The sequence below is a fragment of the Bos javanicus genome, chromosome 13 (genome assembly GCF_032452875.1).
Source record: "Bos javanicus breed banteng chromosome 13, ARS-OSU_banteng_1.0, whole genome shotgun sequence".
Taxonomy (NCBI): domain Eukaryota; kingdom Metazoa; phylum Chordata; class Mammalia; order Artiodactyla; family Bovidae; genus Bos; species Bos javanicus.
This window is the reverse complement of record NC_083880.1, coordinates 82,282,371-82,292,431: the sequence shown is the minus strand read 5'-3', so window position 1 is coordinate 82,292,431 and position 10,061 is coordinate 82,282,371. Positions and strand designations below refer to the sequence as shown.

Sequence of the window (10,061 nt, the reverse complement as noted above, 5' to 3'; positions counted from 1 at the left end):
TCTATGAGGAGGCAGGGAAAAGAATTACAATACATACACCAAGGCAAAAATAGATAAAAAAAAAGACATATGTCTTTTTCCCCAAAGATTTTCTCCTCTTCAACAGCTTCAACTCTCTTGTCTCCCTTCCTAACTTGACCTAGGGGGAAAAATATCTCTTAATCTTAGCTCTTTGGTTCCTTATTCAGTGAAACAAAATTTGATAACTGGCTAAAAGCATGGCCTCTGTCTCTCCTCGAGCGATGACTTGGTGCTTCGACCACGGTGAGAGCACCTGGCCCTGCTGTCCTTCTCACTGCTCCAGGGCGCAGAACTGACTTGTCTCTATTCTTCGCTCTTAGGGAAAATCCATCTGAGGTCTTTTCCTTTGTTCACAAAAATTTGAATACTTACCAAAAAAAAAAGATTCTTACTCACAAACACTATCATAATCAAATACCTGACTATTTATATAGAAAGAGAAAACAGGTATTATTAATAACTACAGAAAATATGGTATTAGTAACAGTGGTGAAGATGGTGGTGATGGTGGTGATAAATAAAGAAGAAAGACAGGAATACCACTGGTTGATATAGGAACTGTTTTTCTTTAACTTCACAAGCATGTGAGTAGGTACCATTGCCATAACTCCTGAGGGAGAAACAAAGGCTTAGAGAGATGAAATCACTTGTACTAACTCACACAGCAATGTTTTATCTATGATGTATCCCCATCCAAAGCCCAGGCAGGCTATCAACAAAATTGCATGTTAAATTGACTCCTTAAAAAGCAAAAAACAATTTAAAAATAAAAGATGTTCAGTGTAAATACTTTCCATTGGCTCTACTTCTAACTCTACTCAATAAATAAATCCCGTGTGCCTGTAAGATGCCAGATACTAAGCTAGGTGCTGGGAACTGAAAAAGAAAAAGCAAAAGTCTGGATCTCGTGTACACATCTCCTCTCCAGCTTTCCTGTCTTGCTTAAGTAACACATTATTCCATGTTGTTTCTTATGTGGAATTAATTCTTCTATTCTGTTGTTCTTGCTACTGGTTTGTCTGCAGAAGGAAAGGGAGATGGTGAAAATCAGATATCAATAATTATTTCTCCATCTTAGATTATCTAAACTTTGTCAGAGGTAAAGAATCCGCCTGTAATGCAGGAGATGCGGGTTAGATCCCTGAGTCGGGAAGGTCCTCTGGAGGAGGAAACGGCACCCACCCCAGGGTTCTTGTTTGGGAAATCCCATGGACAGAAGAACCTCGTGGGATGCAGTCCACAGGCTACTCTCAAAGAGTTGGACGTGACTGAAGAGACTGAATGTGACACACACTCCGTTCTTTATTCAAGTTTAAAGTTCACGTGGATCAGATGGTTCTGATTAGGAGATAAGATTGTTCAATCACCCTGACTGTTACAATGAAAGCATAAGATATGCTTGCCAGAGTTCACCACAGATGGTGGAGGGGGCCTGACTGTTACAAGGAAAGCATGAGATATTCTTGCCAGGGTTCACCACAGATGGTGGAGGGGGGTTAGACCCAAATATGCAAGTGTGCTAAGTCTCTGTAGTCATGTCCGACTCTTTACGACCCCATGGACTGTAGCCCACAAGGCTCCTCTGTCCAAGGGATTCGCCAAGCAGGGACACTGGAGTGGGCCGCCACACCCTCCTCCAGGGGGTCTTCCTGACCAGGGGTTAAAACTGCACCCCCTGCAGCTGCCTTCATTGCAGGCAGATTCTTCACAGCTGGGCCACCAGGGACGCCCTAGATGCAAACACTTACATGAGAATTCTCATGCATGTGAACAACTCTGGGGACAGAATAAAGGGGTATCAGAAACCTTTGCTTGCTATTACATTATACCACATTATTTGTTTAATTCTATTTCTCACAACCTTGTAAAATAGATATGTTTATCTTGTTTATATATGAAAAGAGAATGAGAGGTTAAGAAAGACTAAAGATCTCAGCACTGGGAAGTGATAGGTGTGGGCAAGGTGTTCTAATCCCATGCTATTATGGTCTCTCTTGAAAAGAATATTACAGGTCCTTGTCTCTGTTCCAAACCTTCTGCACTGATGGTGGAGATTACTGCTTATAGGCATAGTAAGGATTCTTGACAAAATGAAATTGCAAATTAAAGCTGCTCATTTCCTGAAGGAACACTCTTGCCGCTTACGGCTTGTGACTCGTCTTTCTGTACAACAGTCCACATCTGTTTCTCTGCCACTGTGTATCCTGCACCCAGGCTACTGCTTCCTACCAAGGAGATACTCAGCCAGTATTTACTAAAAGCCTTGATGTACAAATGATGGTTGAGCAGCAAATGCTTAAATTATTAACCATATTCACTTTCATATAAATTAGTTTCAACTTTTTCCTTGACTCTTTTTCCATTTTCAGGTATTGATATCCAAAGCAGAGAGAGAAAAGTCAAACAAAACGAGGCACTAGAGTCATGACTGGAAAGATCACAGAGGTTCCTCTCAGCAGTGTGGTTGTACAGTCTCACAGAACGAAAACCGTAAGCTGAGACCAAAACTAAAGACACGCAGAGGGCGTGTGGGGGGTGTGACCACAAATGCTGTGACGGGAAGTCTGGACATTTGGCCAAGAGTAATGTGACAAAACCACACACAAAACTTGATAATTAAGCTGGGGACCCTGAAAGGATTTTGTTTGTTTTCAAAGTTTCACCTGAGAAGAAAGTCCTGGTTGTTTTTCTTAAGAAAAAATGTAAATCCTCTGTGGAAAAATACATCCTCCCTTTAAGTCCAAAGTTTCCCACAGTTTAAGATCAAATATGCATGAGTTCACAATCAAAGATGAAGATATGAAACGTACCAAACCACAAGAATGTCATCAGAAGCAACAGACGACAGCAAATTCAGGCCCCAGGAATTTCACACAACGGGATTATGAAATGTGCCATACCCGTAATTTTGTAAAAAGCAAAAAACTAAAGTTATAGAATAACAGAAAGACAAGGGGCATTTAGAAAGAAAATCAAACATAGCTCAGTAGATACTGAAAAGAAAGGAAGAAAATCATGTTTTTAAAAATTGGAAGAAAAAAAGATTAAAATTGTAAATAAAGGGTGATTACACAGCAAATTAGGCATATGAGAAAAAGGGATTATTCAACAGGAAAATCTGAAATAATTATTCAAAATGCAGGCCACAGGTGAACATTATGAAATAGAGGTTAAGAGATGTGGAGAGGAGAATGAGAATCTAACGTAAATTTAATTAGAGTTCCACACATGTATACCTGTGGCCAATTCACGTCAATGTACAGCAAAAAAAATTACAATATTGTAAAGTAATTATCCTCCAACTAAAATAAATTAATTAAAAAAAATTAGAGGCCCAAAAAGACAGAAGAAAGTTATGTAAAAATATTTTGAAAAAATATTGACTATATTCCAGAACCAATGAAAGATATGAGAGAAAAATAAATGGAAAGAAATCTCAAACAGATACAATGTAGTGAACCCAAGAAAGCAAAATAGATGGGGGAAGATCTTTACGGCAGTCAGAGCGAAAGACACATCCAAATCAAGGCAAGAATTATTCTGGCAGCTTCTCTCCAGCAGCAGGAACCTCAGGAAAAACTAAAAGAAACTAACTCTGCACTGGATAGCTCACACCATTGAAATTATATTTCAAGAACAGAAGGTGAAATAAAACCATTTTTATGTAAACAAGAACAAGGGACTTTTACCACAACAGGCTTCTAACGGAAATGTTCAAGAGCACACTTCAAAATAACAGGCCATGTTCTAAACTACCTCCCAGAGGTGCGTGAGGAATCAGTGGGAACACTGACACAGGTGGGCATAGCGGGACACACACTGCCAATACTAATACTAACGTCTAATCTCTTGGATTAAATGACGAAAACAACACACTGAACAAAGGCATGCATTTGTGAAGTTGTCGTCACAGCTTAAATACTGTAAATTCCTTCAGTTATTTGCAAACAGCTGTAATATTAAATTTAGCACAGGAACAGAATCTATAACTTTCAGTAGGGAAGAAACAAAAAGCATTGGAATAATAAAGGAATAATGAAACGTTTTGGCAAAGGTAGAAGAAGGGAAAAGTATAAGTTTATAAAACTTGGGACCAGAGTGATGCACAAACAGCATTACGACAGGAACGAGTCCAAATACACTAGTATCAGAATGTTCGGGAAACAGCTGTAAGTGCCAAAATCCGACATTATTAAAACGCAATTCTGCTAAAGGCTCATGGTATCTAAGGAGAAATTCTTTTGAAGCGCTTATCGATGGCACAAATGAAAACTGTGGTTCAAGTTCCATACAACAACAGACAGTAACACAGAGTGGACCTTCATATGGAATAATAAAGAACTACAGAATCCTATGAAGAGTATCATTTTCTCTGCTTGACTGAAACATGAATCTCACAGCTCTGGGGCTAGCATGCACATATCACAGGTAAGACCACAATAGGGAAACTTACCCCGGCTCCACACCCGCTCTAAACCCACAGTCTGACTCCTGAGGCTGTGTGCAGACCACCTCTGCTCTCCTGCCTCCATTTTTATTTTATGCCGTTGCTGAGAGTTCAAAGCCAGCTGCCCCACACAGGGAACGGTGAGTGGGATGGAATCAGTAATTACCTTTCTTGATTCAATTCAGAAGCTCCACATCCCCAGAAAGACCCAAAGAAACAAGTTGCTTAGGCACAGCAATAACCTGCAAGCCCGCCTGCACCCACCACAGTGCCCAGAGTTGTGTGATGAGCAAGACACGTGCATGTCGCTTACAGACTATCCCAAGAGTCTCTACACCAACCCACATTTTTCTGCATTTAAGGTGATTCCCTGGTGTGGTTGACAGAAATCCACTTTGTCTCTCTCTTTCCTCCTGAGCTCCATTTTCAATAGCTCAGCCCCTGCTGGGTATAAGGGGACAGTAAATCTGGGTAATCAAAAGGTGACCCCATCCTGATTTGCCAAGCCTGAGTGAAGACAGACAAGGCTAGGAATCACCATCCTTAAAATTCCAGACCATACCCTGGCTTCTAGGCAGTCATTATGGGAGGTGGGTTGAACCAGGGCAGCTTAACTGAGTCCATTTTCAGAGCTGCGCCAGGTCTCATCCTGATCTTGGACGAGCCTGACAGGGTACCACAAGCAGCAAGATTGTTTTCAGTGACGCATGCGTGTTTCTCAGTGTGTTTTCTAAGACACCATGTTTTTGTAGGTAGCTTTAAGGTGGGATGGGCAAAAGGTTGAGAGATCAGAATGTGCAGAGGAAAACAATAAAACAAAAAACATAATTTACAATTCTTTCCCAAATCACTATTTCATCTTTGTCTCAGAGAATAGGAATGGAACACTGTTCCCATGACAGAGACAGGTTTTGGTTTTTTCATCCTACAGAGACATAAAATTCAAAATAAATTATGGATTACCAAGAAGAGTGGATAGCTTTTCATTACACGCTCTCTCTCCATCCAGCCTACAAGGATCTATAGGGGTGTGTGATCATGAGCAACATTTTCTGCCCACGTTATTTCCTGAACAATATTTTCCATCCACATTATTTTAAAAACGATTTTTAAAAATAATTTTGATTTCCTAACAATTTTGATGTAAATATGAGTTGCCACATATTGATTAATTATCATCTGCCAAGTATATGCTAAACCCTTTACACATTTTGTTTTATCTAATCCTTACTTTTTCCATGTAATAATTGGGAAAACAGCATCTTAAAGACATCAATTTGCCCTTGTTCGAACAGCAGGGAGGTAGGAAAACCTGGATTCAAACTTGGACAGGATCACCGAAGCATCTGTGCTCTCACTGATGGGACACGGAAGACCTTGCAAGGCTAAAAGGGTGGTAGACGCTCTGTGACTTTAAGGAAAAGAGAGAAGCAGAACAAAAATGTATTTTACTGAGTCCTTACTGCCCACTGAGCTTCCCTTGTGGCTCAGCTGGTAAAGAATCCACCTGCGATGCAGGAGACGTGGGTTCGATCCCTGGGTTGGGAAGGTCCCCTGGAGAAGGGAACAGCTATGCACTCCAGTATTCTGGCCTGGAGAATTCCAGACAAGGAGACTGGAGTGGATTGCCATTTCCTTCTCCAGGGGATCTTTCCAACCCGGGGATCGAACCCAGGTCTCCTGGGTCTGTGAGACTGGTGGCCTCTAAAATGATGCCCAGGGTTCTCCTGTCTCCTGCTCTTCATATCCTTGGGGAATTTTCTTATCTCCTATGTGGACTGGACCTGCTGATTCACTTCTAACATACAGCATGGAGTAAGTTAGGGGATGCCACTGCCCAAACCTGCTTCTTCCTGAAAGATGATGATATTCATCTTTCTCTCAGCCCTCACTCTGGCAAAACCAAGTTTCCATGTTGTGAGTAGGCCTACAAAGAGGCTCACGTGGCTGGAATGAATGACTCCACCTAACAGATAAAAGAGAACTTGGGACCTGCGGAGAGCCACAGGAGTCAGCTTGGTGACGAATTTTCAAAGACCTGCCAAGGAGTTCCCTGGTAGAGCAGCGGATGATAATCCACCTGCCAATGCAGGGGACACGGGTTCAATCTACAGTCCTGGAAGATTCCACATGCCATGGATCAACTAAGCCCTGGCCCCACAACTCCTGATCCTATGCTCTAGAGCCTCAAGCCATAAGTACTGAGCCTGAGCGCCACAGCCAGAGAAAGCCCGCACAAAGCCACCAGGTCCCAGCGCAGACTTAAATACGTAACAGACGCTCTCCTAGTCCTGCCGTGAGAAATCCGCAGCCCCCACCCACGTCTCGGTTCCTGTCCTGGGAGATCCTGAAGGACAGACCAGCAGCAAGGCTGTGCCTAGATTCCTGACCCGGAGCAACTGTATAATGACGCAGGGTTGTTGTTACGTTGCTGTATTTCAACATGCTGTATTTCAACACGCAGTGACAGATAGCTTATACAAGGGGCGGGGGGGGGATGGATGAAGGATAGAGTTGGGAGAGTAATGTGTTCTAGTCGGTGTTCATCGTTTCTACTGGAATCGCTGTCTTAAATCCCTTCTGGAGCAAGACCAGCTTTAAATGACTAAAACACTCAATAATCAAATAAATAAATACTGTATATTCATTTGGGTTCACTGGTTTTCTATTAGGACTCTTACTCCCTTGGAGGAGTTTAGGTTTCCAATCGATCACTTTAATCAGTTCCATATGTTTAGCTGAACTTAGCCTCAGAGAACAGAGGTTCTGAATTTTGGAAAGATGTCAAAAACTGGGGAATTTAAAGTTAATAAATTAATATGAATTACTACAGGACAGATTCTATGATGTGCAACTAACACAATATTTATTGAGCAAATTTGCCATAAATAATTCACAACCCATTCGATGCCAACCTAGAAGTAAACTATTCAAAAATTAAAATTATATTTGATTCATAGCCCACTTATTTATTTTTTAATTTATGATCCTAGTCCTGTCCTGCTTTGCAATTGTAGTATCTCTATAAGCTGGATCTCAAACTAGTCAGACTTTTCACATAATCAAGACAAATTTGTTGTGAACTTCAGAGAGAAAGTAACCAATAATAAGCCAGCTAACCAAGAAGTTCTTCCAGGTGATGTCAAGGGGATAATTGAGATCATTTTTTCAAAAAACAAGAAATTAGTATGCTATTATTTGAAGTGTTATCTTAATAATAAGGAAGCAAACCTTGGCGCCAATATAAAAATACTAATGCCATGAACTGTGCGGCCCAGGCACTTGCAGGACTCTTATCTGAAGCATATGGTCATGTGGAATTCTAGGTAACCACATATAAGAGTGTTTTATGTATTTTTATAGAAATATAAAGGATCCCCAGACAATAAGATCGGCTGCCTTGACCTCTGTGAGATTAAATTGGGGATGGGGCAGAGGGGGCGTTTCTTTGACACATCCATCATTCAGAAGAAATATAAAAGCCCTTCTAAAGAAACCACGAGAAGTGGTGAACATGCCAGATTAAAAATACCAGGTGAAGGCCTGCTGTAGAAAAACACAGACGTTCTAAGATACAGACTCTTTGCAGCCCCAAACTGTCGGTACCACTTTCATTTATCTTTTGGGCCAACCTCCATTTTTCCTTTCAGATCAAAAGCTAAAGTAAGACACACATTTAGGAGAAAGTTGTCAAAATTCATTTTATGGAAATGTGCTACTCACGGGTATCCTTTGATCAGCAGCAGCATCTTTTGAAATTGAAATTGAATAGATTATACGGCGATCGGCCTCTTCTCGCCTTCAGAGTTCGGCTAGAAATAAATTGGAAACGCATGTGAAAATAACAACCTCCTTTTTGGTTTGAGCTTCCCTAATATTGGTCTCACCTCACCTTTGAACAAGAACTGTCACAAAGCTCTTGGCAAATGTGGCTCCTAGATTCTTCTTTAGAAAGTATGGACATGCTTCGCTCTAACAAGCTATATTCATTAACTGACCTTACAGAGTTTGTAATTAAACTAAAATTTGGGTCTCAGGGACTTATGAATTCTAGCAAGAACTTATGCCAAATTTCTCAAGAATTACATAGCTATCTTTGGGTTTAGCAACTCCAAATCTACCAGTTCGCCATCTGGGGGGTTCAAATGACGGGAATATAAATCAAACTAGATTGAGCAAAAAATAAAATGAAATAATTGAAAAAGTATAGGAAGGTGGGCCTCACATTCAGTGTGGTTAGATAATTCAAACACTTCTATCAGAAGTTTATCTCAGGTGACTTCCTCGGGGGTCCAGTGGCTAAGACCACACGTTCCCAGTGCAGGGAGCCTGGATCAATCCTCCATCAGGGAACTAGATCCCACATGCTACAACTAAGGAGCCCTCATGCCACAGTGAAGACCCATCAGAGCCAAATAAATAAATAAATATTTTAAAACAGAGAAGAGAAAAGAAATTGCCACACTGTTTTCCAAAGTGGTTGTGCCACTAAAAAAGAAAAACAAAAGATGTTTGTCTCAGATTTCCTTACTCTGGCTCCCTCTCACTCCATCTTTTAATTCTCCTTTGTATTCTGTTGTATTTGCTTTCAAGCCAGGGCCTCTATCTTATGGCCACAGATGTTCCAGACTCATACCTTCACAGCTGTGAGTCTAATAAAATGAGCATGCCTTTCTCTTAGTAGCTTCTGCAAGCACTGTGAAATTTAGACTCATTGGGCCAGATTAAGTTACTTGTCCATCCCTGAATCAAAGGATGTAGGTCTGGATTAGGACATGCTGACTGGCCAGTCTTGGTCATGGACCCGCCCCTTGAGATTGAGGACTGAATACTAGACTCAGTCACACCTGAAGCTCATAGGGTGCGACTGGGAACTGGTGGGCCTGCAAGAAGAAAATGGAAGGGATGCTCTAAAACAGGAAATAAAATATGAGCAGGAAGAAGCGACAGACGCCCATGGCACTACCCACCAACCAAAACCTCCAGTAAGCAGTGTCCATTTTTGATAAAGTATTCTAAACTCCCCATTAGGTTTGAAAATTTTGTGATGCCTTTCCATTTATTAAAAATGAAGACAAACTCCAAATTAAGAAAAATAATTAGTGGACATGTGTCACAGATGGCAATTTCTATTCTAAGTGCAGCCTGGCATGATTTTTATTTCCAACATGCAAAATGTCAAAAATTGGACAAACTGCTTAATCTGATTCCTATCACCCGTCTGACTGGCAGTGAAAAACAGTCTGACCAAAGCCTGCAGTGTGCTGCAGGAGCCGTTCTGTGCACAGGAGAGTCAAATGAATTTCCTGAAACTGCAGGTTTGCAGCCAGAACACAGCCACGGTGTACACAGTGAACACACAAATTTCTCCTCCAGAAATCTCTTTTATAATCTCCAGCACTCAGTTTCAAGATCCCTGCACCTGATCACACAGGGAACATTCAGGTTTCCTCAAAACTCAAAGATAATTCACATTCTGAAACAAAACCTCCTCCCTGGCATAACAAAACTGCTTTCAAACAGCCACTGTCGACAATTAATTTGATTTATGTGGAGGCTTCTAAGCTGAATCACTGGCCCAGTCTCTAAAAGG

The 10,061-nt window shown here is 41.2% G+C and overlaps 1 long non-coding RNA gene across 3 annotated transcripts in view; it reads right to left on the bottom strand.

Annotated features, from left to right (window-relative positions):
* Positions 1-455: 455 nt before the first annotated feature.
* The window catches only part of LOC133259926 (uncharacterized), a 155,831-nt gene continuing 146,225 nt past the window's right edge, over positions 456-10,061 (bottom strand). For 2 of the 3 annotated variants that reach the window (XR_009740596.1, XR_009740594.1), the window contains exons 4-5: positions 8,192-8,280; positions 456-1,040 (exon numbers count right to left, since the gene is read on the bottom strand). This is a non-coding gene — a long non-coding RNA (uncharacterized LOC133259926). The remainder of the gene's footprint in view (positions 1,041-8,191; positions 8,281-10,061) is intronic. The other variant, XR_009740595.1, reaches the window with a different exon arrangement.